This window comes from Sorex araneus, chromosome 2 (assembly GCF_027595985.1).
Source record: "Sorex araneus isolate mSorAra2 chromosome 2, mSorAra2.pri, whole genome shotgun sequence".
Lineage (NCBI taxonomy): Eukaryota > Metazoa > Chordata > Mammalia > Eulipotyphla > Soricidae > Sorex > Sorex araneus.
In genome coordinates this window covers 9,903,515-9,922,275 of record NC_073303.1, presented here as the reverse complement: position 1 = coordinate 9,922,275, position 18,761 = coordinate 9,903,515, and the positions used below count along the sequence as shown (strand labels likewise).

Below are 18,761 nucleotides of genomic sequence, written 5' to 3'. Positions count from 1 at the left end.
ATAGTTGGAGGTGATCACTTTGGATGCAAACAAGAGCTGAAAGGAGGGACACAGATATAAATGGTAATCTCCAGCATTTGTTTTGCAAACCATAATGCCCAAAAGGGAAGAGACATACACACAGGACAGACAGAGAAGAAAAGTAAAAGTTCTTCCTGTAGAAATAGGCTGGGTGTGGTGGGGGTATGGCAGGATGGAAACTGGGGACATTGGAGGTAAGAAAGGTACATTGTTGAAGGGACAGGGAGTTGACAAATTGTATGACTGAAGGAAATATTGAACAACTTTGTAACTTTATGTCTTATGGTAAATTGATATAAAGGAAAAATTCAACTGAGTGTACATATATGCTGAGAATGAGTAGCATTGTTCCTAAGTAGGACAGCTCAAAGCAACTCTACACAGTCTGAGTCAAAATGTAACATATTGTAGCCATTGTAAACAGTGCTGCAATTTACATAGAAATGCAAATGTCTTTTCCACTATATCTTTTTCCCTCTCCGGGGTATATTCCAAGGAGTGGTATTGTTGGGTCAAATAGGAGCTCAATTTCTAATTTTTTGAAAATCGCCCATATAGTTTTCCAAAAGTGCTGAACAAGTCAGCATTCCCACCAGCAGTGAAGAAGAGTCTCTTTCTCCCCACATCCACACCAACACCACTCGCTTTTGTTTTTTTGGATGTGGGCAAGTCTCTGTGGTGTGAGATGATATCTCATTGTTGTTTTGATCTGCATCTCCCTGATGATTAGTGATGTGGAGCATTTTCTCACGTGCCTCTCAGCCATTAGGATTTCTTCTTTGGGGAAGTTTCTGTTCATTTGATCACCCCATTTTTTGATCGGGTCGGCAGCTTTCTTCTTGTGGAGTTCAACCAGTGCCTTGTATATCCTTGATATCAACCCCTTATCGGATGGGTAGTGGGTAAATATCCTTTCCCATTCTGTAGGCTGTCTTTGTAGTTTGGCCACTGTAACTTTTGAGGTGCAGAAGCTTATTAGTTTAAGGTAGTCCCATTTATTTATCTCTGTTTTCACTTGCTTGGCCAGTGGCGTGTCAGATTTGACAATACTGTTGGCTACAATGTCATGGAGGGTTTTGCCGACCTTGTCTTCAGTGTGCCTTATGGATTCTGGTCTGATGTTGAGAGTGCCCCCAAACAGATGACTGGTTAAAGAAACTCTGGTACATATACACAATAGAATACTATGCAGCTGTCAGAAAACATGAAGTCATGAAATTTGCATATAATTAGATCAACATGGAAAGTGTCATGTTGAGTGAAATGAGTCAGAAAGAAAGAGACAGACATAGAAAGATTGCACTCATATGTGGAATATAAATTAGAAGAGAGGTAGGATCTAGCAATGATGCAACTTCGGGCAGAAATCTCTCTGAACTTAGTTACTAAAATACTAAAATACAGAAATCCAGAACCTCGCAGCCACTATTGTGGCCACACAACCTCCTATCTCTTCATTCTCAGCAATGGAAAACAAATTATCAAATGCTTCCTTTCCAGCAGGTCCGACTCTGGGGGATGGGGGAAAACTCCAAACAATAATAGTGAGTTTTTTGTTTGAATGAAATCAAAGTAAAGAGAAAGTAAAGTGAAATTTATGAGCTACACAGGTGGGGTGGGGGGCTGGGGGGCTGGGGCCTTGGGGGAAGGTTTACTGTGGTTCTTGGTGGTGGAATATGTGTACTGGAGAAGGGATGGGTGTACGAGCATTGTGTAACTGAGACTTAAGCCTGAAAACTTTGTAAATTTTCACATAGTAATTCAATAATAAATAAATAAAAATATAACGTAAACAGAGAAAGAAGAACTCTTTATTTCCAATTTCTAATTTATATACCTGTGACTGCACAATGAGGATGTGCGATGTGTTTGGTGGCAGCGAGCCGCCTCCCAGGTCTCCCCAGCAGATGAACAAATAGACAGGGGGCCACAATTTAATCATCAATATAGCCTGTTTAATGCAGAGCTGTTAGAATACTTACAGAACATCTGTAGCAGTTGAGGTATGGGACTACATGCAGGTGTGATTGATGTTTACAGAGGTAAACGGTTTCAGTGGAGGCAATCCTCTTGGGAGGATTAACTCAAGGAGACCCTGTCTCCCAGGAACATCCATATTGATTTTCCATTTCTCATCTGTTCTATTAAAAAATTAAGTTTACTTCTTAATAATACTTGAAGTTATCTAGATAAATACACTAAAGAGATATAGATTCCAAGACTTAGTTCCCTAGGCACCTAGGGAAAGCCCTCTGGGCTTTGCTGGAAATCCCAGACTAGGACCCCACTACAGGAGAGCTTATCTTCCACTTGGATGTCCTGATTATTAAATCCTGATGGTTTGCATGATTTAATAATTAATTAAACACATTAAGACTGTGCTTTTATGCTTTCTAGATTGTCATGTTTCAATGTCAGGGTATGGAATCTGCTTGCCCTGGGTCTATCTGAGTCCCATAGTAGAGCCTCCTTTTGTGGGATGTTAGGAACTATGGCAACCAAAGCCTAAATCAAGTATGGCTACCCAAGAGTAGATATATCTGAGTCAATCAACAACCAGATATTAGGAACATAGCATGAACGATCTTTCTGTGTTTGTATGAACAACATTGCTCTATAATAAAATGAAAAATATAGGGAAAATAGAAAAGCAAGTAGTTAACTGACAATACTAAGTCCGAAATTACCAGAAGTGTTCACTTAGTCACTAATAGAAAGGAAAGGTTGAAGATAAACTTGGGGATTAGAGGTTCTCACCAGAGCACTGCTGCTTCTCTGGGCCAGGAAAAGGGGCAATTGATTGATGAAGCCTAAAACACTTAGGGTTACTATCAAACAGTGATAGAATTAGGGTGAATTAATAAGGAGAGGAGACACAGGTGCAGAATATTTTTTCCCTTTGGAGGAGGAGCATGTGCAATGGTAGGGTGTGCCCATACACAGCTGTGCTCCTGGTTCTGCATCAGGAATCAATCTGTTGCGAGTTGGGGACACATATGTGCTCTTGGGATCAAACTCTGGGCTGTGTGAAGGCAGAGAACTAAACCTGATGTACTCTCTCTTCAGCCCTGAATATTGCTTTTTCCTCAAGGGTCCCATTGACTGACCCAGAAAATTTCCGGTCTCATGTGGCAGAGTAAATTGAGCCTTTGCTCAGCCAAGATGCTGGAAGTTGCAGGCGATCCACCAAGAATGGGGACCTGTTTGTCTCTTCTCAGCCTACGCTGCCAACGGAAAAGAAAATTCTTCTGCACTTGACATAAAGGAATAACCTGGACTGATTTCAGAATTTTCAGGGTCCCCTAAAGGAAGAAGGCAGAGTGCTTTTCCTGTTCTCTGACACGCCTATGTGAAGGATCAAAGAGAAATCTCCTCTCCTGCATCCCTTCTATGTTTTCTGTGTCTCCTCTTTATCTGTTTTGATTTTCTGAGCGTCTGTTCCTTGTGTTGGCAAGTTGTAAAATGATCAGCTAAATGACCTAGACATCTGCGTGCCTCTCTCTTTCTCCCTCCAGCCTCCCCATAGCAATAGGATAATCAGCAGGGGAGAGAAACAGGTTTTCAAGAGAAGATTTGGGTTTCTCCAGAGGGGAGAGAGCTGAGGCTACCCTGTAAAATGAAAATAAGGAACGGGACATTTCGAGTTGAGGTACAGAGAAGCCCCAGAATGGCAAGTGTCTCACTTGTGTTTGCAAAGCTGATGCTCCTGCTGGATCCTGGAGTGGAGAGGGGACTCCCGAATGCTAAGATTCGAATGATGCATTCTTGTACCTGGATGTTAAATTCAAGAGGAGCTCAAGAATTGGAGCACATCACACAACCCTTTGAAATGGTGAACACCAGATGCAGTACAGGGCATCCACATGACCGCAGTCAGGATGTTGTCATAATCTTTGACATTCATTTATGTAAAGGACTTGGCCTGTTGCAGAACAACACACTGTTCCGGAGAAAAGGTCACAGAGCATTTCTGCAGTAATGGAGAATATAAGAGCATATCTATCTACTCATACAAGTGTGTATACACACACACACACACACACACACACATATATATATATATATACACATTATATTGTTTTTATAGAGCTGACAGCACAGCAGGTATAGCATTTGCCTTGCATGAGGCCGACTAGGATTCAATTCCTCGTCCCTCTCGGAGAGCCCGGCAAGCTACCAAGAGTATCCCGCCAGACAGCAGAGCCTGGCAAGCTTCCCGTGGAGTATTCGATATGCCAAAAACAGTAAAATGTCTCACAATGGTACCTGCTCAAGCAAATTGATGAACAACGGGAGGACAGTGCTACAGTGAAGAGCATAATAACAATTAACTGCTATTGAGGAAAAAGAAAATTGGCTCACCTTAAAATGTACTCCATGAAGAAGCGAGAAACTGTATTTGAAAAATTTCTCAACAACTTATACTGCGAGGCGGGAGAAATAGTAGAGCATGGACCTGCCACCCCATCCAGTTCTCTTCCTACCCCCAGAGGTGGTCCTTAACTGCAGCCAGGTGTGGCTCAAACTGAGAGTAAAAAGGCATTTGACATTGAAATATTTAAAAGTTAATCATAATAACATTATTATATATACCATTTGTATTTCAGCACTTCTCATTTTTTTAGAGTTGTCTTTCCAGAATTCTTCTGTAGTCCGATGTCACTCTCTGCAATAATAGATCCAGGAATTCTCAAGAGAAAGGCCCACTCCCTGGAGCTTTACCTGGCAATGATAAGCGCCCCTGTACTACTTTATATGGTGCTTAGGGGGCAGTGTGGTTTTATGGTTCAAAATCAGAGTCTCTGCACAAAAACCATCAGTTCAGCCCTTTCTTTCATACACCACAAACTGTCCTTCTGATGTTGCTTTCTCATAGATTTAATAGCATGAACCTACACCTCCTGATTGGTCCTACATACAATGTGCCACATGTGCCAAACTATGTTAGTGGTCATTGGATTCAACACATTATTATAGGAAATCTCCTTTTAGATGATTATCTTGCCCCATGTACAGTTTTTCTCTGAAAAGAGTATAGTGATGTAAATAGCATAGGCTATGGTCAGCAGATGAATCTCAGTATCTAAGGGACAAAAAAGAAATTAATAATCTTACCAGCAATTCAGGGTTGTTTAGGAGATCAAGTTCTTTATTTCACTGACAGCTTCCAGGTAGAGAACTTTGAAAGTATAGGGAGCTCACACATATTCAATAATAGTCTATGGTTTTGAGGACCTGGATTCTCTGTTTGATAATAATAAATATTTTCAAATTGACAGATTCTAATCAAAGAATTTTTCCTTGAGAGAAAGTTGACTATAGTTTCATAACTCTGGTCTCACCTGCCCATACTCACTGTCAGACTTTATCATGAAACATATTTCATAGGGCTAGTTGAGGATAAAGTTGGGCAGCCTTAATGATTGATACCCTTCCCCCAACTTGTTCTTGTGTCTTTTTCTAATGTATGGTCAGTGACCTTCTTTTAGCTAGATTGAAGGTTTAGTCCCTTATAGAAATACTTTGCACATTTTTATTTTTAGTTTTTACTTTTTGTGTATACCTGTGATGCTCAAGGGCTACTCCTGTCTCTGCGCTCTAGAATGACTTCGTCAGTGGTGTGGGAACCATATGGGATGTAAGGGATTGAACGCAGGTACGATGCGTGCAAGGAAAATGCTCTATCTATTGTGCTATGGCTCCTGCCATTCTTTTGCACTCTTTCATCTAAGTACTATAAGTGCGCTGGTAGTTCCATTGATGATTGAAAATGTAAAATGGATTTTCCCACATCCACCACTTCAATGAATCAGTCTCAAGACCATGGCATGGATTCATCAAAGAGGATCTTTGTAGTGAACAATGTCTAGTATGGGATCCTCTGACGAAGGAGGTTATTGGATTCAAAACTTGCAAATTTGCAAAAGGGCAAATTCCCAGACTGTTTCCCCAAGTAGCCCACAGACAAATGTGATTGCTGCTTCTACAACTTCTTAGCTTCATTAAGGCATAAACACTGTGTGGTTAATGGCACTAAGTCATATGGTTAGTATCCTAGACACTGAGAATCATTCCCTGAGAAACCATCATTATCTGAGTTTGGATCTGTTGTATTTATAATTTGAAAGGCTAGTTTTTAGAGAAAATTCCCATGAAATGCTATGTTCCATACCAACATATATATATATATACACATATATATAATTTTTCTGTGTAGGATGTGACAGACACCTTGAACTTATAAGTGCTCTATGAATTTAGGTGGAAAGGGGAGTGGGGACATAAGATGTAATGGAATGTTCCAGTGATGAAGTTTCTGGACTCTATTTTTTCCAGGAAGTCTCTTATGGCATTCAAGACACCAAATTCTTTCTATAAGAATATTGGTACTGTGTGCAATGTTTCTGGATCTACTTTGATAGGAAGAAAATTTAGATGGATATTAAGTTATGGGACATCAAGAATTACCCCAATGTGTTGTGATTTGGAAAATAGGAAATAATGGTGGTGGGAAGATGCAGTGGTGGTGGGATTTGTGCTACAATATTGAATGTAATAAATCACCATGAACAAATTTATAGAAATTAAAAATAAAGTAAAGTATTTCCCAGATGGTACAGGAGTGTTTATGTGGAGGATTATTAGGCAAACAAGTTTACTTATGTTTCCTTGACAGACTCATAGACAGAAAGTTTATTTATTATAATATCATTTTCATACTATGCCTCTTAGAAACTCTAGTGTCTAAATATGAATGTGTATATTTATTTTGTGTGCGAACACTTTAAGCGCTTGACCTACAGCTTATTACCATAAACTCAAAGGATAATAACCTCTTTGTCCCATTTTAGTATAAATATTAATTGCAATGTCACTTATTGAACATGAATGAAATCCCCATGAAATGGAATCGTCAACTATTTAAAGTGTACACAGGTTAAAGGCTGTTATCACTGTATTTTTGTTTGCTTTAAATGAAATAATTTAATTATAAGGAAAGACAAAGAAAGGAGCATGTTTAGAAGAGACTGTGAGTTTCTCTAGAGGATAAAGAACTCTGAATGACTGTGGGAAGGGGTCATATGTGGATATTCTCCACAGTGCCTTGCTTGAAGTTCTATGTCCAAATAAGCATTGCCAGCTGTTATCATAATGAAAGAGATTTGAACTTCTGGTGGTTTCATTACATTGCCATTGCCTTTTTGATCATGGTATTTGGATTTGGGTGAGGGGCGGCAGGTGTCACGTCGGGCCCCAAAGGTGGCAAGAAGAAGGCCCTGAAGCAGCCCAAGAAACAGGCCAAGGAAATGGACTAGGAAGATAAGGCATTCAAGCAGAAACAGAAGGAGGAGCAGAAGAAACTCGAGGAACTAAAAGCCAAGGCCATGGGGAAGGGCCCCCTGGTGGAACTAAGAAGTCTGGCAAAAAGTAAGCTGTTTCTTGTGCTGGAGATAATGGTGATCTTTAATTCTATTACTGATTAAACATCTGGATTCCCTGTGTAACCTCGGTTGCCAGCAGTACCTAGAATGAAGTGTTTTGGAACCTGTTGTGCACTTAAGAATAAACTTCTGTAAAAAAAATTTTTTTTAAAAGAAGAGAAAGAATTCATAAGGCTTCTCATTCTCTGGTTCTCAGCTATTTTTACTGTAGCACTGAAGTCAGTAAACCTAGCCCAGACCCTGCCAAAGTGTACTTTCCTCAAGTGTCTGGTCCATCCCTTATTCTGTACCATCTGAAATTAAACCAGCTCATTTGGAAAAAAAAATGATATTTGGATTTAAATGAGGGCTTGTTTTTGGCTCTGCACTCAGGAATCACTCCTAGAGGCTAAGGCTTCAATCATCCATTCTATTCATAACTGGTGAAGGTATTTGGTTATGGGCTCTTATTAGGGAGTCTGCATTGCAGATTCATTTTTTCTGAGTCATCTTCTCTGATCTAGGACCTACCCTATTTCTCCCCTCAGACTAATTATCCTTCCCTCAGATAGGGAGGATAAGAGAATCGACCTTTATGGTTGTTTTATGTTACATTGTCACCCTAGAGGGATCTCCCTAGCTACATTGAACTGATATTATTGTTCTTTGGAGGTAAGGGTAGATTTAATATAAAGAAGGATTTTCATTAGTCAAATATGAATCCACTGAATCTTCTTCATTTTCAGCCCTAATTCCTAAGTGTTGCTTCTTAGTTACAAGCATTTAATTGGAAACAAAGTATTTGTGATGGTTTTAGGTTATTGGTAAAGTATTTAAAAAACTTCCTCATATTCTGTCTGTTTATTTGTAATTTGCATGAGAAATAACATCTGTTTTCTCTCTCTCAGATAATATCCAGGAAAAATTTCTGCAGCTATGATCTCTTTTCTGTTTGAACTGCCAGTTAGACCAGCACCCACAGTAAATAACAAATGAGATGAGTGTCATTAAAATGAGACAATAAATTTAAATGTTTAAAATTTAAGCTAATCTAAAACCCTTGTGATAGTACTACTGTATTACACTAAATTGATTCTCCCCAAATTATTTCTTTTAATACTACTACTTGGCTACAACTATGAGAATTGAACTCCTCTTTATTAACAACTCAAAAGTAATTGTTGAGAGGTCCAAATATCAGTTAGGAAAAGCAGAATTAGCTGTTTCCTTCCTTAGATCCATCTTGACTATTGTACAAGCTTTAAACATCTCAAGGTACTTTCTGTTTGAGGTGTAGACAGATGTCCCAGAATTTACCACAATGCAGGGTCTGGACGGTCAATTTCCATCCTCAGAAACTAATCTTTGTGAGGAACAAGATGTCTGAAGTTGAAATTCATATTCAAAAAGTGCTGAGGATAAGCAGAGGATAGTGTAACAACCTCTACAATTGCACACTTAGGTCTATTTCTGCATTGACCAGACTGCACAGGAGAGAAGCTCAGAGTTTTTCTGGTAACATTGATTTAATCCAAGTCTATACTCAAATTTAACAAGTCAGGGGGCTTATAGGATATCTTTTCAAGATATCTTTTCAAGAGATCTGTGCTGATCTCTTCGTGTGAGTTTTTAATGTTTTCTGAGTGTATTTCCTTCTTTTCTCAATTTAATAGTCATGGGTAGGGTCATGACAACAACTCCCAGCAGCATGTATGTAGGATAACATTGGCTTGTCCTTTGATTGCCAAGGGATTGCCACAAAGAATTTAGGTATATTTGGTAATACCCATCACAGTGCTCCTGAAGCATTTCCATTCCTCTGTGTTGATTAGAATTGTGCTCTAAACACTTTAGGACAACATTGGTATATCCTGTTCCTCTTGCCTCAGGAAACAAGTTAATCCCAGTGCTCCCTAGGCACTTCCATTCCACTGTGTTTATCTGTAAACTTCTCTCCATGCTTTCTTCCCCAACCAGTCTATCACCATTTACCCCTAATTTGACTCCATTAACTTGTAAGGTCAGATTCCTAAGAAATCTGTGATTTTATATCTATGAGTAAAATATTGCCTTATCCTCTCCGTATGTCTTTTGAATGCTTTAGTTTAAAGCAAAGTCCTTTTTGTATAGACATATTCGATATGCCCAAAACAGTAACAACAAGTCTCACAATGGAGACATTACTGGTGCCTGCTCAAGGAAATCGATGAACAGTGGGACTACAGTGACAGTGAGTGTGGTGAGGAATTTGGACAATTGGCCTGCTGCCCTGTTTCTTCAAAATGTATGCACGTGTAGAGAATTAAAATAAATGTTTATTTTTGATACACATACCTGTATATGGGTGTCATTTGATAATCAGTGGAGTGTCTTTGTGCAAATCATGGAGAAAGAGTTATGAATAATAATGATAATTTTATGTCATTCAATTCCCAAAGTAATTGTAGAAAGTGAAGTGAAGTCTGTTCTGTCAGCGGTTTTATGGCTAGGCCAGGTAACACAATAAAGATTTAAACCATTTGAAAACTTAGTGCTACCTAGTCAAAAACTTCCTGTTTCTTTGTTTTTACTTCTTTTCATAACTATTTTCATTGTAACCTACGAATAAATTTTCTTAAAAAAAACTTTGAAAACGAATATATTTTTATGATTTGTTAGGCTATAAAATAAGAACTGCTCTGAAAAATTTTGTTTTTAATTTAATGAAAACATAGTAGTTAATAGTAATGCAGCTTCAGTCCTGAGAATAGTATCGCTAGTCGAGTGTTTGCCTTGCATAGAGCCAACTTGTGGTAGATCCCTGGCATCTGGTATGGTCCCTGAGTTCTGCCAGGATTGGCCACTAAGTGCAGAGTTAGGAGTAAGTCCTGAACACAGTGGGGTGTGGTATCAACTCCCTCCCTTTCCCAAAACAGATGAAAAGAATATCTCACAAATTTCAGTAAAATGACCACAGCTCAGAGGAATCTTAAACAGAGTCTAACAAATTTCAATATACATGACTGCTGGGCCGTGGTTTTTTCTGGAAACTGACACAATCTGCTTCCAAGCTCATTGTGATTGTTGGCAGAATTCACTTCATGATGCATGTGGGACCCCGGCACTAGCTCTCTGCTAGTTGCAGGCCAGATGCCTCCCTGTGTTTCCTGAAGAAACTCTCAAGTGCTTGTGCATGAGCCTCTGCACATGGTCAATTGTTTCTTCAAAGTGAGATCAAAAGGCGAGAGTCTCTAGGACTAATCTGATGGCATCATTAGCACTGCGTACAATAAATTATAATAATAATCATGAAACCCATTATTTTTAAAAATTTTTATTAGAGAATCACTGTGATGTGCAGTTACAAACTTATGAACTTTTGTGCTTGCATTTCACTCATACAGTGATAGTTTACCCATCCCTCCACCAGTGCCCATTCTCCTCCACAAATGATCCCAGTATCACTCTCACCACCCACCCCATCGGCCACCACCCCACCCTGCCTCTGTGGCTGGGCATTCCCTTTTGTTCTCTCTCCTTTTGGAACCCATTAATTTTACTGTATAAGTTCACTATAACTTGTGCATGGTAGATCTCTGGGCCTGAAAGTTGTTATACAAAGTTGCCCACAGAGGGGGATTATTACAGCCATTGTTGGTTTGAGAGCCTCAGTGACCAAAACTAAATTGCTTTCATTGGACAGTATTTTGTCTTTATTTCACTTAGATTAGTTGTAGGAGTGCAGGTGAGATGAGCACTGATTTAGCACTGGGTGTGTCCATATGCTTAGAGTATAGAGACATTGTTTTGCATTTATGACATAAAAACTGTTCTGAGTTCAGACATGCTTTACTCCACATGTTTCACAGAAGAAAATTCATATTTTTATTCTCTAAGAGCATCATGAAACAACTGGGGTGATGATGTAAGCAATTCCTATTTAGGTGAGGGAAAAGCTTCTTATAATTCAGACCTCCTCACCTACCAAAAGAGTTGAATGCTGTTAAGTGTGTCTCTGCAGATAATGTTTTTCTCCATTACTCTAACTAGTGTTCAACCAGATCTCCTGATGACAATATTGCACTCTTCCTCTAGATGAGATGAAACCATTGCAGTATTTTCATCATATATTAACGAGGCAAATACTATTTTATAAAACATTTTGTTTTAAACATTGAATATTTTTTCTAAAACAATTTTAATTTTTTCCGGGGCTGGTGTGATAGCATAGCAGGTAGGGTGTTTGCCTTAAACACGGCTGACCCAGGTTCGATTCCCATCATCCCATATGGTCCCCCTGAGCACCGCTAGGAGAATTTCTGAGTGCATGAGCCAGGAATAACCCCTGTGCAATGCCGGGTCTGAGCCAAAAAGAAAAAAAAAAGAAAAAAATTTAGTTTTTCCAATTCTCGCTGTTAGCTCAGGTATCACTCCTAGATGAGTTCGGAAACCCTTCTGAGACGCTGGGGATTAAAGCCAGGTCAGCCACTTGCAAAAGGATTCTAAGCACTTTACTGTCACTTCAGCGCTGGATATAAATATTTATATAACATATAAAGAAGTAGCATACTTGATGTACTACTTCAATTATCATGCATACATATTTGTTCTGTGCATTTTACTTAGTTATTTAGAGCTTTCGTATTTGAGTTTATTCTTCATTTAACTTTTAAAACACTACTATAGTTGAATTTTAAAACAAAACAACTGCGAGTAGTGAGTGTTATTGTTGATAGCCTCACTCATTCACTACTGCACGTGAAATGACAGCACTGTGTGTAGCTCACTGGCCCACTAAGAGGTCTGACACTGAACACCACCCCTTGGATGGTGCTCATCATCCTCATAGGCTTGTCTGTTGTAATGGCACCATCTTTCCTGATTTGGATCAAAGTCCACCAGTTCTACTTGGTCCATTTCATCAGTCTCTTCTACTTCCTCTCAGGAAGGAGATTTTCCAGCAAGGAGAGTTTATCAGGAGAGAGAAAGCCATTGTCAGGAAAGTTTACCTTAAACTCAATGATTAGGCGACCCTTTACATATGGTCTATGGTAAGTTGGCATGCCTTCATTCAGCACACACTTGATATCACCGCAGTTCACAATCTGACCTGGATGAGAAGTGATTACTGTAGTTTTGTTGGCAAGAGTAGATATTGGCTTTTGGAAGCCACCCAATGCTTCAACCAACTGTATGTCCACACGTGAAAATGTCTTCTCCCGCCTAGTGAAAACAGCATGGTCCTACTCATCTAAAACAATGATAAAGTCTCCTGACTCCAGTCTGGGTTCTTGGTCTCCTTCATTATTGAATGTTATCTTCTGGCCATCTTTCATGCCTTTGTCAATGTGAACTCCAGAATCTTCTTTTTCCATTGCAGCTTTTACATCTGTCCTTAGGACTGGTCTGTTCCCATGGCCCTGGCATTCCATGCACACAGACTGAATTTGCCGTACCATTCCAGGCTGGATCTGATCAATATGTATTTGCATTCTAGTAGCTCAGCAATTGGGACAGCACTCTTCTGCTCCTTTCTTACCACCGTGGCCTTCACATTTGTCACAGATCACGTTCTTCTGCAGGGTTAGCTCTCTTGTTGCAGCATTATATAAATCTTCTAAGGTTCCAGAGAGTTGATGAACAACATTTTTATCTCTCCTTTCTCTCTGCATCCTTCCTCCTTCTCCAAAAATCATATCAAAGATGTTCATGGGGGAGCCAACCTACCACCTACTCCACCTTCTTTAATTGCCTGTTCTCCTCCTTTGTCATGTAAAACCCCTTTCTTTGCATCAGAGAGCACTTCCTAAGCTTGAGAAATCTGTTTAAACTTCTCCCCTTCATTTGGATTCTTTTTTTTTTAATTTATTTATTTTTAATTAGAGAATCACCGTGAGGGTACAGTTACAGATTTATACACTTTTGTGCTTATACTTCCCTCATACAAAGTTGGGAACCCATCCCTTCACCAGTGCCCATTCTCCACCACCCGTAAACCCAGTGTCCCTCCCACCCTCCCCAATCCCATCTCCCCCCCACCCCACCCTGCCACTGTGGCAAGGCATTCCCTTCTGTTTTCTCTCTCTCTAATTAGCTGTTGTGGTTTGCAATAAAGGTGTTGAGTGGCCGCTGTGCTCAGTCTCTAGCCCTCATTCAGCCCGCAACTCCCTTCCCCCACATGGCCTTCGACTACAATGTAGTTGGTGATCTCTTCTCTGAGTTGACCTTTCCCCGGAACGTGAGGCCAGCCTCGAAGCCATGGAGTCAACCTCCTGGTACTTATTTCTACAGTTCTTGGGTGTTAGTCTCCCACTCTGTTATTCTATATACCATAGATGAGTGCAATCTTTCTATGTCTGTCTCTCTCTTTCTGACTCATTTCACTCAGCATGAAACTTTTCATGCCCATCCACTTAACTACAAAATTCTTGACCTCCTTTTTTCTAACAGCTGCATAGTATTCCATTGTATAGATGTACCAAAGTTTCCTCAACCAGTCATCCGTTCTGGGGCATTCGGGTTTTTTCCAGATTCTGGCTATTGTAAACAGTGCTGCGATGAACATACATGTGCAGATGTTGTTTCGATTGTACTTTTTTGCCTCTCTGGGATATATTCCCAGCAGTGGTATTGCTGGGTCAAATGGGAATTCAATATCTAATTTTTTGAGAGTCGTCCAAATTGTTTTCCAGAAGGGCTGAACCAGTCGGCATTCCCACCAGCAGTGAAGAAGGGTCCCTTTCTCCCCACATCCTCTCCAACAGCGGTTGCTTTTGTTCTTTTGGATGTGTGCTAGTCTCTGTGGTGTGAGGTGGTATCTCATGGTTGTTTTGATCTGCATCTCTCTGATGATTAGTGATGTAGAGCACTTTTTCATGTGCCTTTTGGCCATTCGTATTTCTTCCTTGGTAAAGTTTCTGTTCATTTCTTTGCCCCATTTTTTGATGGGGTTGGATGTTTTCTTCTTGTAGAGCTCAACCAGTGCTTTATATACCATTGATATCAACCCCTTATCTGATGGGTATTGTGTAAATATCCTTTCCCATTCTGTGGATAGTCTTTGGATTCTGGTCACTGTATCTCTTGCGGTGCAGAAGCTTTTTAGTTTAATGTAGTCCCATTTGTTGATCTCTGTTTTTTCTAGATTGCTTAGTTCTGTGTCACCTTTGAAGATACCTTTATCTTCAATATCGTGGAGGGTTTCGCCGACCTTGTCTTCAATGTACCTTATGGTTTGTGGTCTAATGTTGAGGTCTTTAATCCATTTTGATCTGACTTTTGTGCATGGTGTCAGGTCAATTTATTTTTTAAAAAGAAAAGCAGTGTAGCATTTAATGATCCTTCTTTTAGGTGACTTCAAGCTACCAGGACACAGGTCCCTCCCACTTTCTTAATCTTCTCAGCTCTTCTGCTGAAGACTTTGGCTTTCACGATGACAGGCTGCTTCCAGAGCTTTCCCTTCCAGAGAACTTTGTAGTAGCCCGACCGCACCACATCAATGATAGGGGCTGCTCCAGTCTTGTTTTTGGCAGCATTAACCCGTGTCTGCTCACTGACCAAGGTCCACAGTTTGTCAAGATTGACAGTTGGGCAGTAGCTTTGGTTTCTCTTTAAGTGATAATGCCTCATACCCACTTTCCCAAAGTAACCTGGATGGTATTTGTCAAAGTTGATCCTGAGGTGATGCATGCCACCAGCGTCACACCGACCTCCAGGGTGCTTCCTGGCTTGCTGATGCAGCAGTGGCAGTAGCTTATGTGGCCCCTGAGTTTTCGGGTCTGGACGGCATGTTGGCCGGAGAGACAAAATGCCGCATTTTATTTATTTTTAAGATTCAGTGTTACTCGTTGTCATTTTGAATGCTGTCAATTATAGGATTGCAAGCATAGAGCATTTCAACTCCACACACTCCACCAAAATGTCCATTTCCCTCCACTATCCCCTTCATTACAAAGGTACTGTCCTCAAACCCTATCTGTCCATATTCCCACCATGGTAAGCGTGGTTATGTAGCTCATATCACAGACTCTGGGTTTTTTTTTTTTGCATATTTAATATTATTCTCTTACAAAGTTTTTTTATGTTCCGTATATAAGAAAAATTATTCTGTATCTGTCTTACACCTTCTGTTGACTTCAGTCTGAAAATTGCATAATTAAATCTTATAGCTGAGCAGCATTCTCTTGTGTGTATAAAATACTTTATCAGTTATCTGTTCTTGGAAACTTGGATTGTTTCAGATGTTCACTACTGTTACTAGTGCTGTAATGAACATAGGAGTGATAATGTATTTTTCAATAGAAATTTAGGGCTTTAACCCGATCAAAAAATGGGGTGATGAAATGAACAGAAACTTTCCCAAAGAAGAAATCCGAATGGCTGAGAGGCACATGAGAAAATGTTCAACATCACTAATCATCAGGGAGATGCAGATCAAAACAACAATGAGATATCATCTCACACCACAGAGACTGGCCCACATCCCAAATAACAAAAGCATTTCGATGTTCATTGCCGGTCTGTTTACAATAGCCACAATATGAAAAAACCCAGAGTGGCCGAAAACAGATGATTGGCTAAAAAAACTGGTATATTTACACAATGGAATACTATGTAGCTGTCAGAAAACATGAAGTCATGAAGTTTGCATATAAGTGGATCAACATGGAAAGTATCATGCTGATTGAAATGAGTCAGAAAGAAAGAGACAGACATAGAAAGATCGCACTCATATGTGGAATATAAAGTAGCTGAGAGGTACAAGCTTACAATGTTGCGATTCCTGGCAGACATTTCTCTGGACTTAGTTACTAAAATACTAAAATACAGAAATCCAAAACTATGCTGCTGCTAGTGTGGCCTCCTGACCTCATATCTCTTCATTCTCAGCAATGGAAAACAAATTACCAAATGCTTTCTTTTCAGCAGGTCGACTTTAGGGGGGAGGAACTCCAAATCAATAATAGTGAAATTTTTGTTGAAATATTGAATGTAATCAAAGTAAAGTGAAAGTAAATTGAAATTTACCAGTTACACATGCGGGGTGGGGGGCTTTGGAGGTGGGGGAAAGGGGGGAAGTATACCGTGATTCTTGGTGGTGGAATATTTGCACTGGTTTAGGGATGGGTGTTTGAGCATTGTATAACTGAGACTTAAACCTGAAACTTTTGTAATTTTCCACATGGTGATTCAATAAAAAAAATAAAATTAAAAAAAAATTCTGGGAAAAAAAAAGAAATTTTGGGCTTTTAGCTTAGGTGCCCAGAAGTGTACAAACTGTGTCATATGGAAGCTTAATTCTTATTTTCTGATATTTCTCCATTTTCTAAAATGGTTGAACCAAACCTGCTGCCCAGCAACAGTCATTGAAGCTTCCTTTTCCCACATTTGCCCAATAGTGCTGTTTTTTTTCTCACTGGTATAAAATGATATGTCATTGCTATATGATATGAATTGTCCTGATAGTAAATGATGGAGATCATTTTTTATATCCTTTTTTGTTATCTGCATGTCTTCTATGAAAAAGAATGTTTCCCCCCACTTTTTTGATTTTCTTTGCATTAGCCAATTTTGATGAGTTTTCAAACAATGTCTATTTTTTAACCATTCGAAGTACAAAAATAAAAATCCAAATGTATTCCATCAACTCCTATTAAGAATTCATTGAGGAGGGGCTGGAGAGATAGCACAGCGGGTAGGGCGTTTGCCTTGCACGCGGCCGACCCGGGTTCAAATCCCAGCATCCCATATGGTTCCCTGAGCACGGCCAGCGGTAGTTCCTGAGTGCAGAGCCAGGAGTAACCCCTGTGCATCGCCAGGTGTGACCCAAAAAGCAAAAAAAAAAAAAAAAAAAAGAATTCATTGAGGAGAGTTTCATAAGTGAGTTAAAAAAATAGATTTTGATAATGACTTAAGAACACTGAAACACCCAGAGCAAAGATAGTCAGGGAGTCCTCACCATTCTGGGCCTCAAATACAGGTGGAGGAATCTGAAGAACAGGAGAGAGTGTGACTGAGGAGAGAAGTGCAGACCCTCAGAGCACTGGGGAGAAGCTTCCATAGTAATGACTGCCACTCCACCTCTTAGTTTCACACATTCTCCACAGCACTCTCATTGGCTGAGTAAAAAGAGCTAAGATAGAAGCAAGGAATCTGGTTTCCTGTAGATCCTGAGGTCATATAGCCAAGGCATTACAAGGTGGGGAGTGGTCTGGAGAAAAACACAAGAGAAAGTACAGCTAAGGAGTGTTTCTGCATTCTTTATTTCCTGTATGCTTCTGGCCTGCTTGGTGTTAATCAAGGTGTTTAATCACATTAGGTGACCACGTGACTAAGTCACTAGTTTCAATCTGTTATCATGTTCTACTTTTTAATTGTTCTGTAGGGTAGTACCTCTATGACTATCCTAGTTTATTCTTTCTTTACTCAGATTATTTTTGTGGATATTTGTGCTTGGTACATCATCTTGTACTAACCCTTATGGTTCATGAGAAACCAAAGAGCGTGTATCCTTAAAGTTGCTGACTGCCCATGTGTCCTAATGGCATCATATGTATCAATAACCAAGTATTTAAATATCTGTCTTTCCCCATTCTGATTCTGTGTTAGTGTCACTTGGAAACATTGGAGGGCATAGGAGATGAGAGTAAGGAAAGATGTTAAATATGTTCATCTGTTCTTTTGTTGATATTACAGTGAGAAAGATAGAAATAATGTTGAATAAGAATAGGAGAGTAAATTATAGCCTTAGTAGTATATTGCTGATATTACCAGATATTTTATAATGCCACATGATAGTCCTGCCCAATATTAATCATATACTAGCTCTTCTATCATCCTCACCATTGTTTGTTAACAATATGATTTCTATTTTACTTTATATAATGAATTTTGGTACGGCAGAGCCTGGAAAGCTACTTGTGATGTGATGTATTTGATATGCCAAAAACAGTAACAATAATGGATCTCATTCCTGTGACCCAAAAAGAGTCCTCAATACGCCATTGTACTACACGATTACGCAACAGGGACAAATGGGGACGTTACTGGAGCCTGCTTGAGCAATTCAATGAACAACAAGATGACAAGTGACAGGTGATAATGACTTTTGATAAAATGTCTAGAATGGCTATCAGAGCAATTTTTTCTTTTGAGCATGGGCTGATATTTGGAATATACTGAGTAATAAGTATGAAGTAACCATGCCATTTTCTTTTCTAATGTTTTTAATTTATTTAATATTTGCAGTTAAAGTCACTCTAGATCCAGATACAGCTCACAATAACCTACTTCTGAACGAGGATGAAAAAAAGGCAACTGGCGGATCCCCCCAAGTGAAGC

At 39.6% G+C, this 18,761-nt stretch overlaps 2 pseudogenes; both read right to left on the bottom strand.

Annotated features, from left to right (window-relative positions):
• Positions 1-12,215: 12,215 nt before the first annotated feature.
• Positions 12,216-13,266, bottom strand: LOC101547386 (dnaJ homolog subfamily A member 1-like; annotated as a pseudogene).
• Positions 13,267-14,777: 1,511 nt separating this feature from the next.
• On the bottom strand, positions 14,778-18,257 carry LOC101547650 (60S ribosomal protein L27a-like; annotated as a pseudogene).
• Between the last annotated feature and the right edge of the window lie 504 nt (positions 18,258-18,761).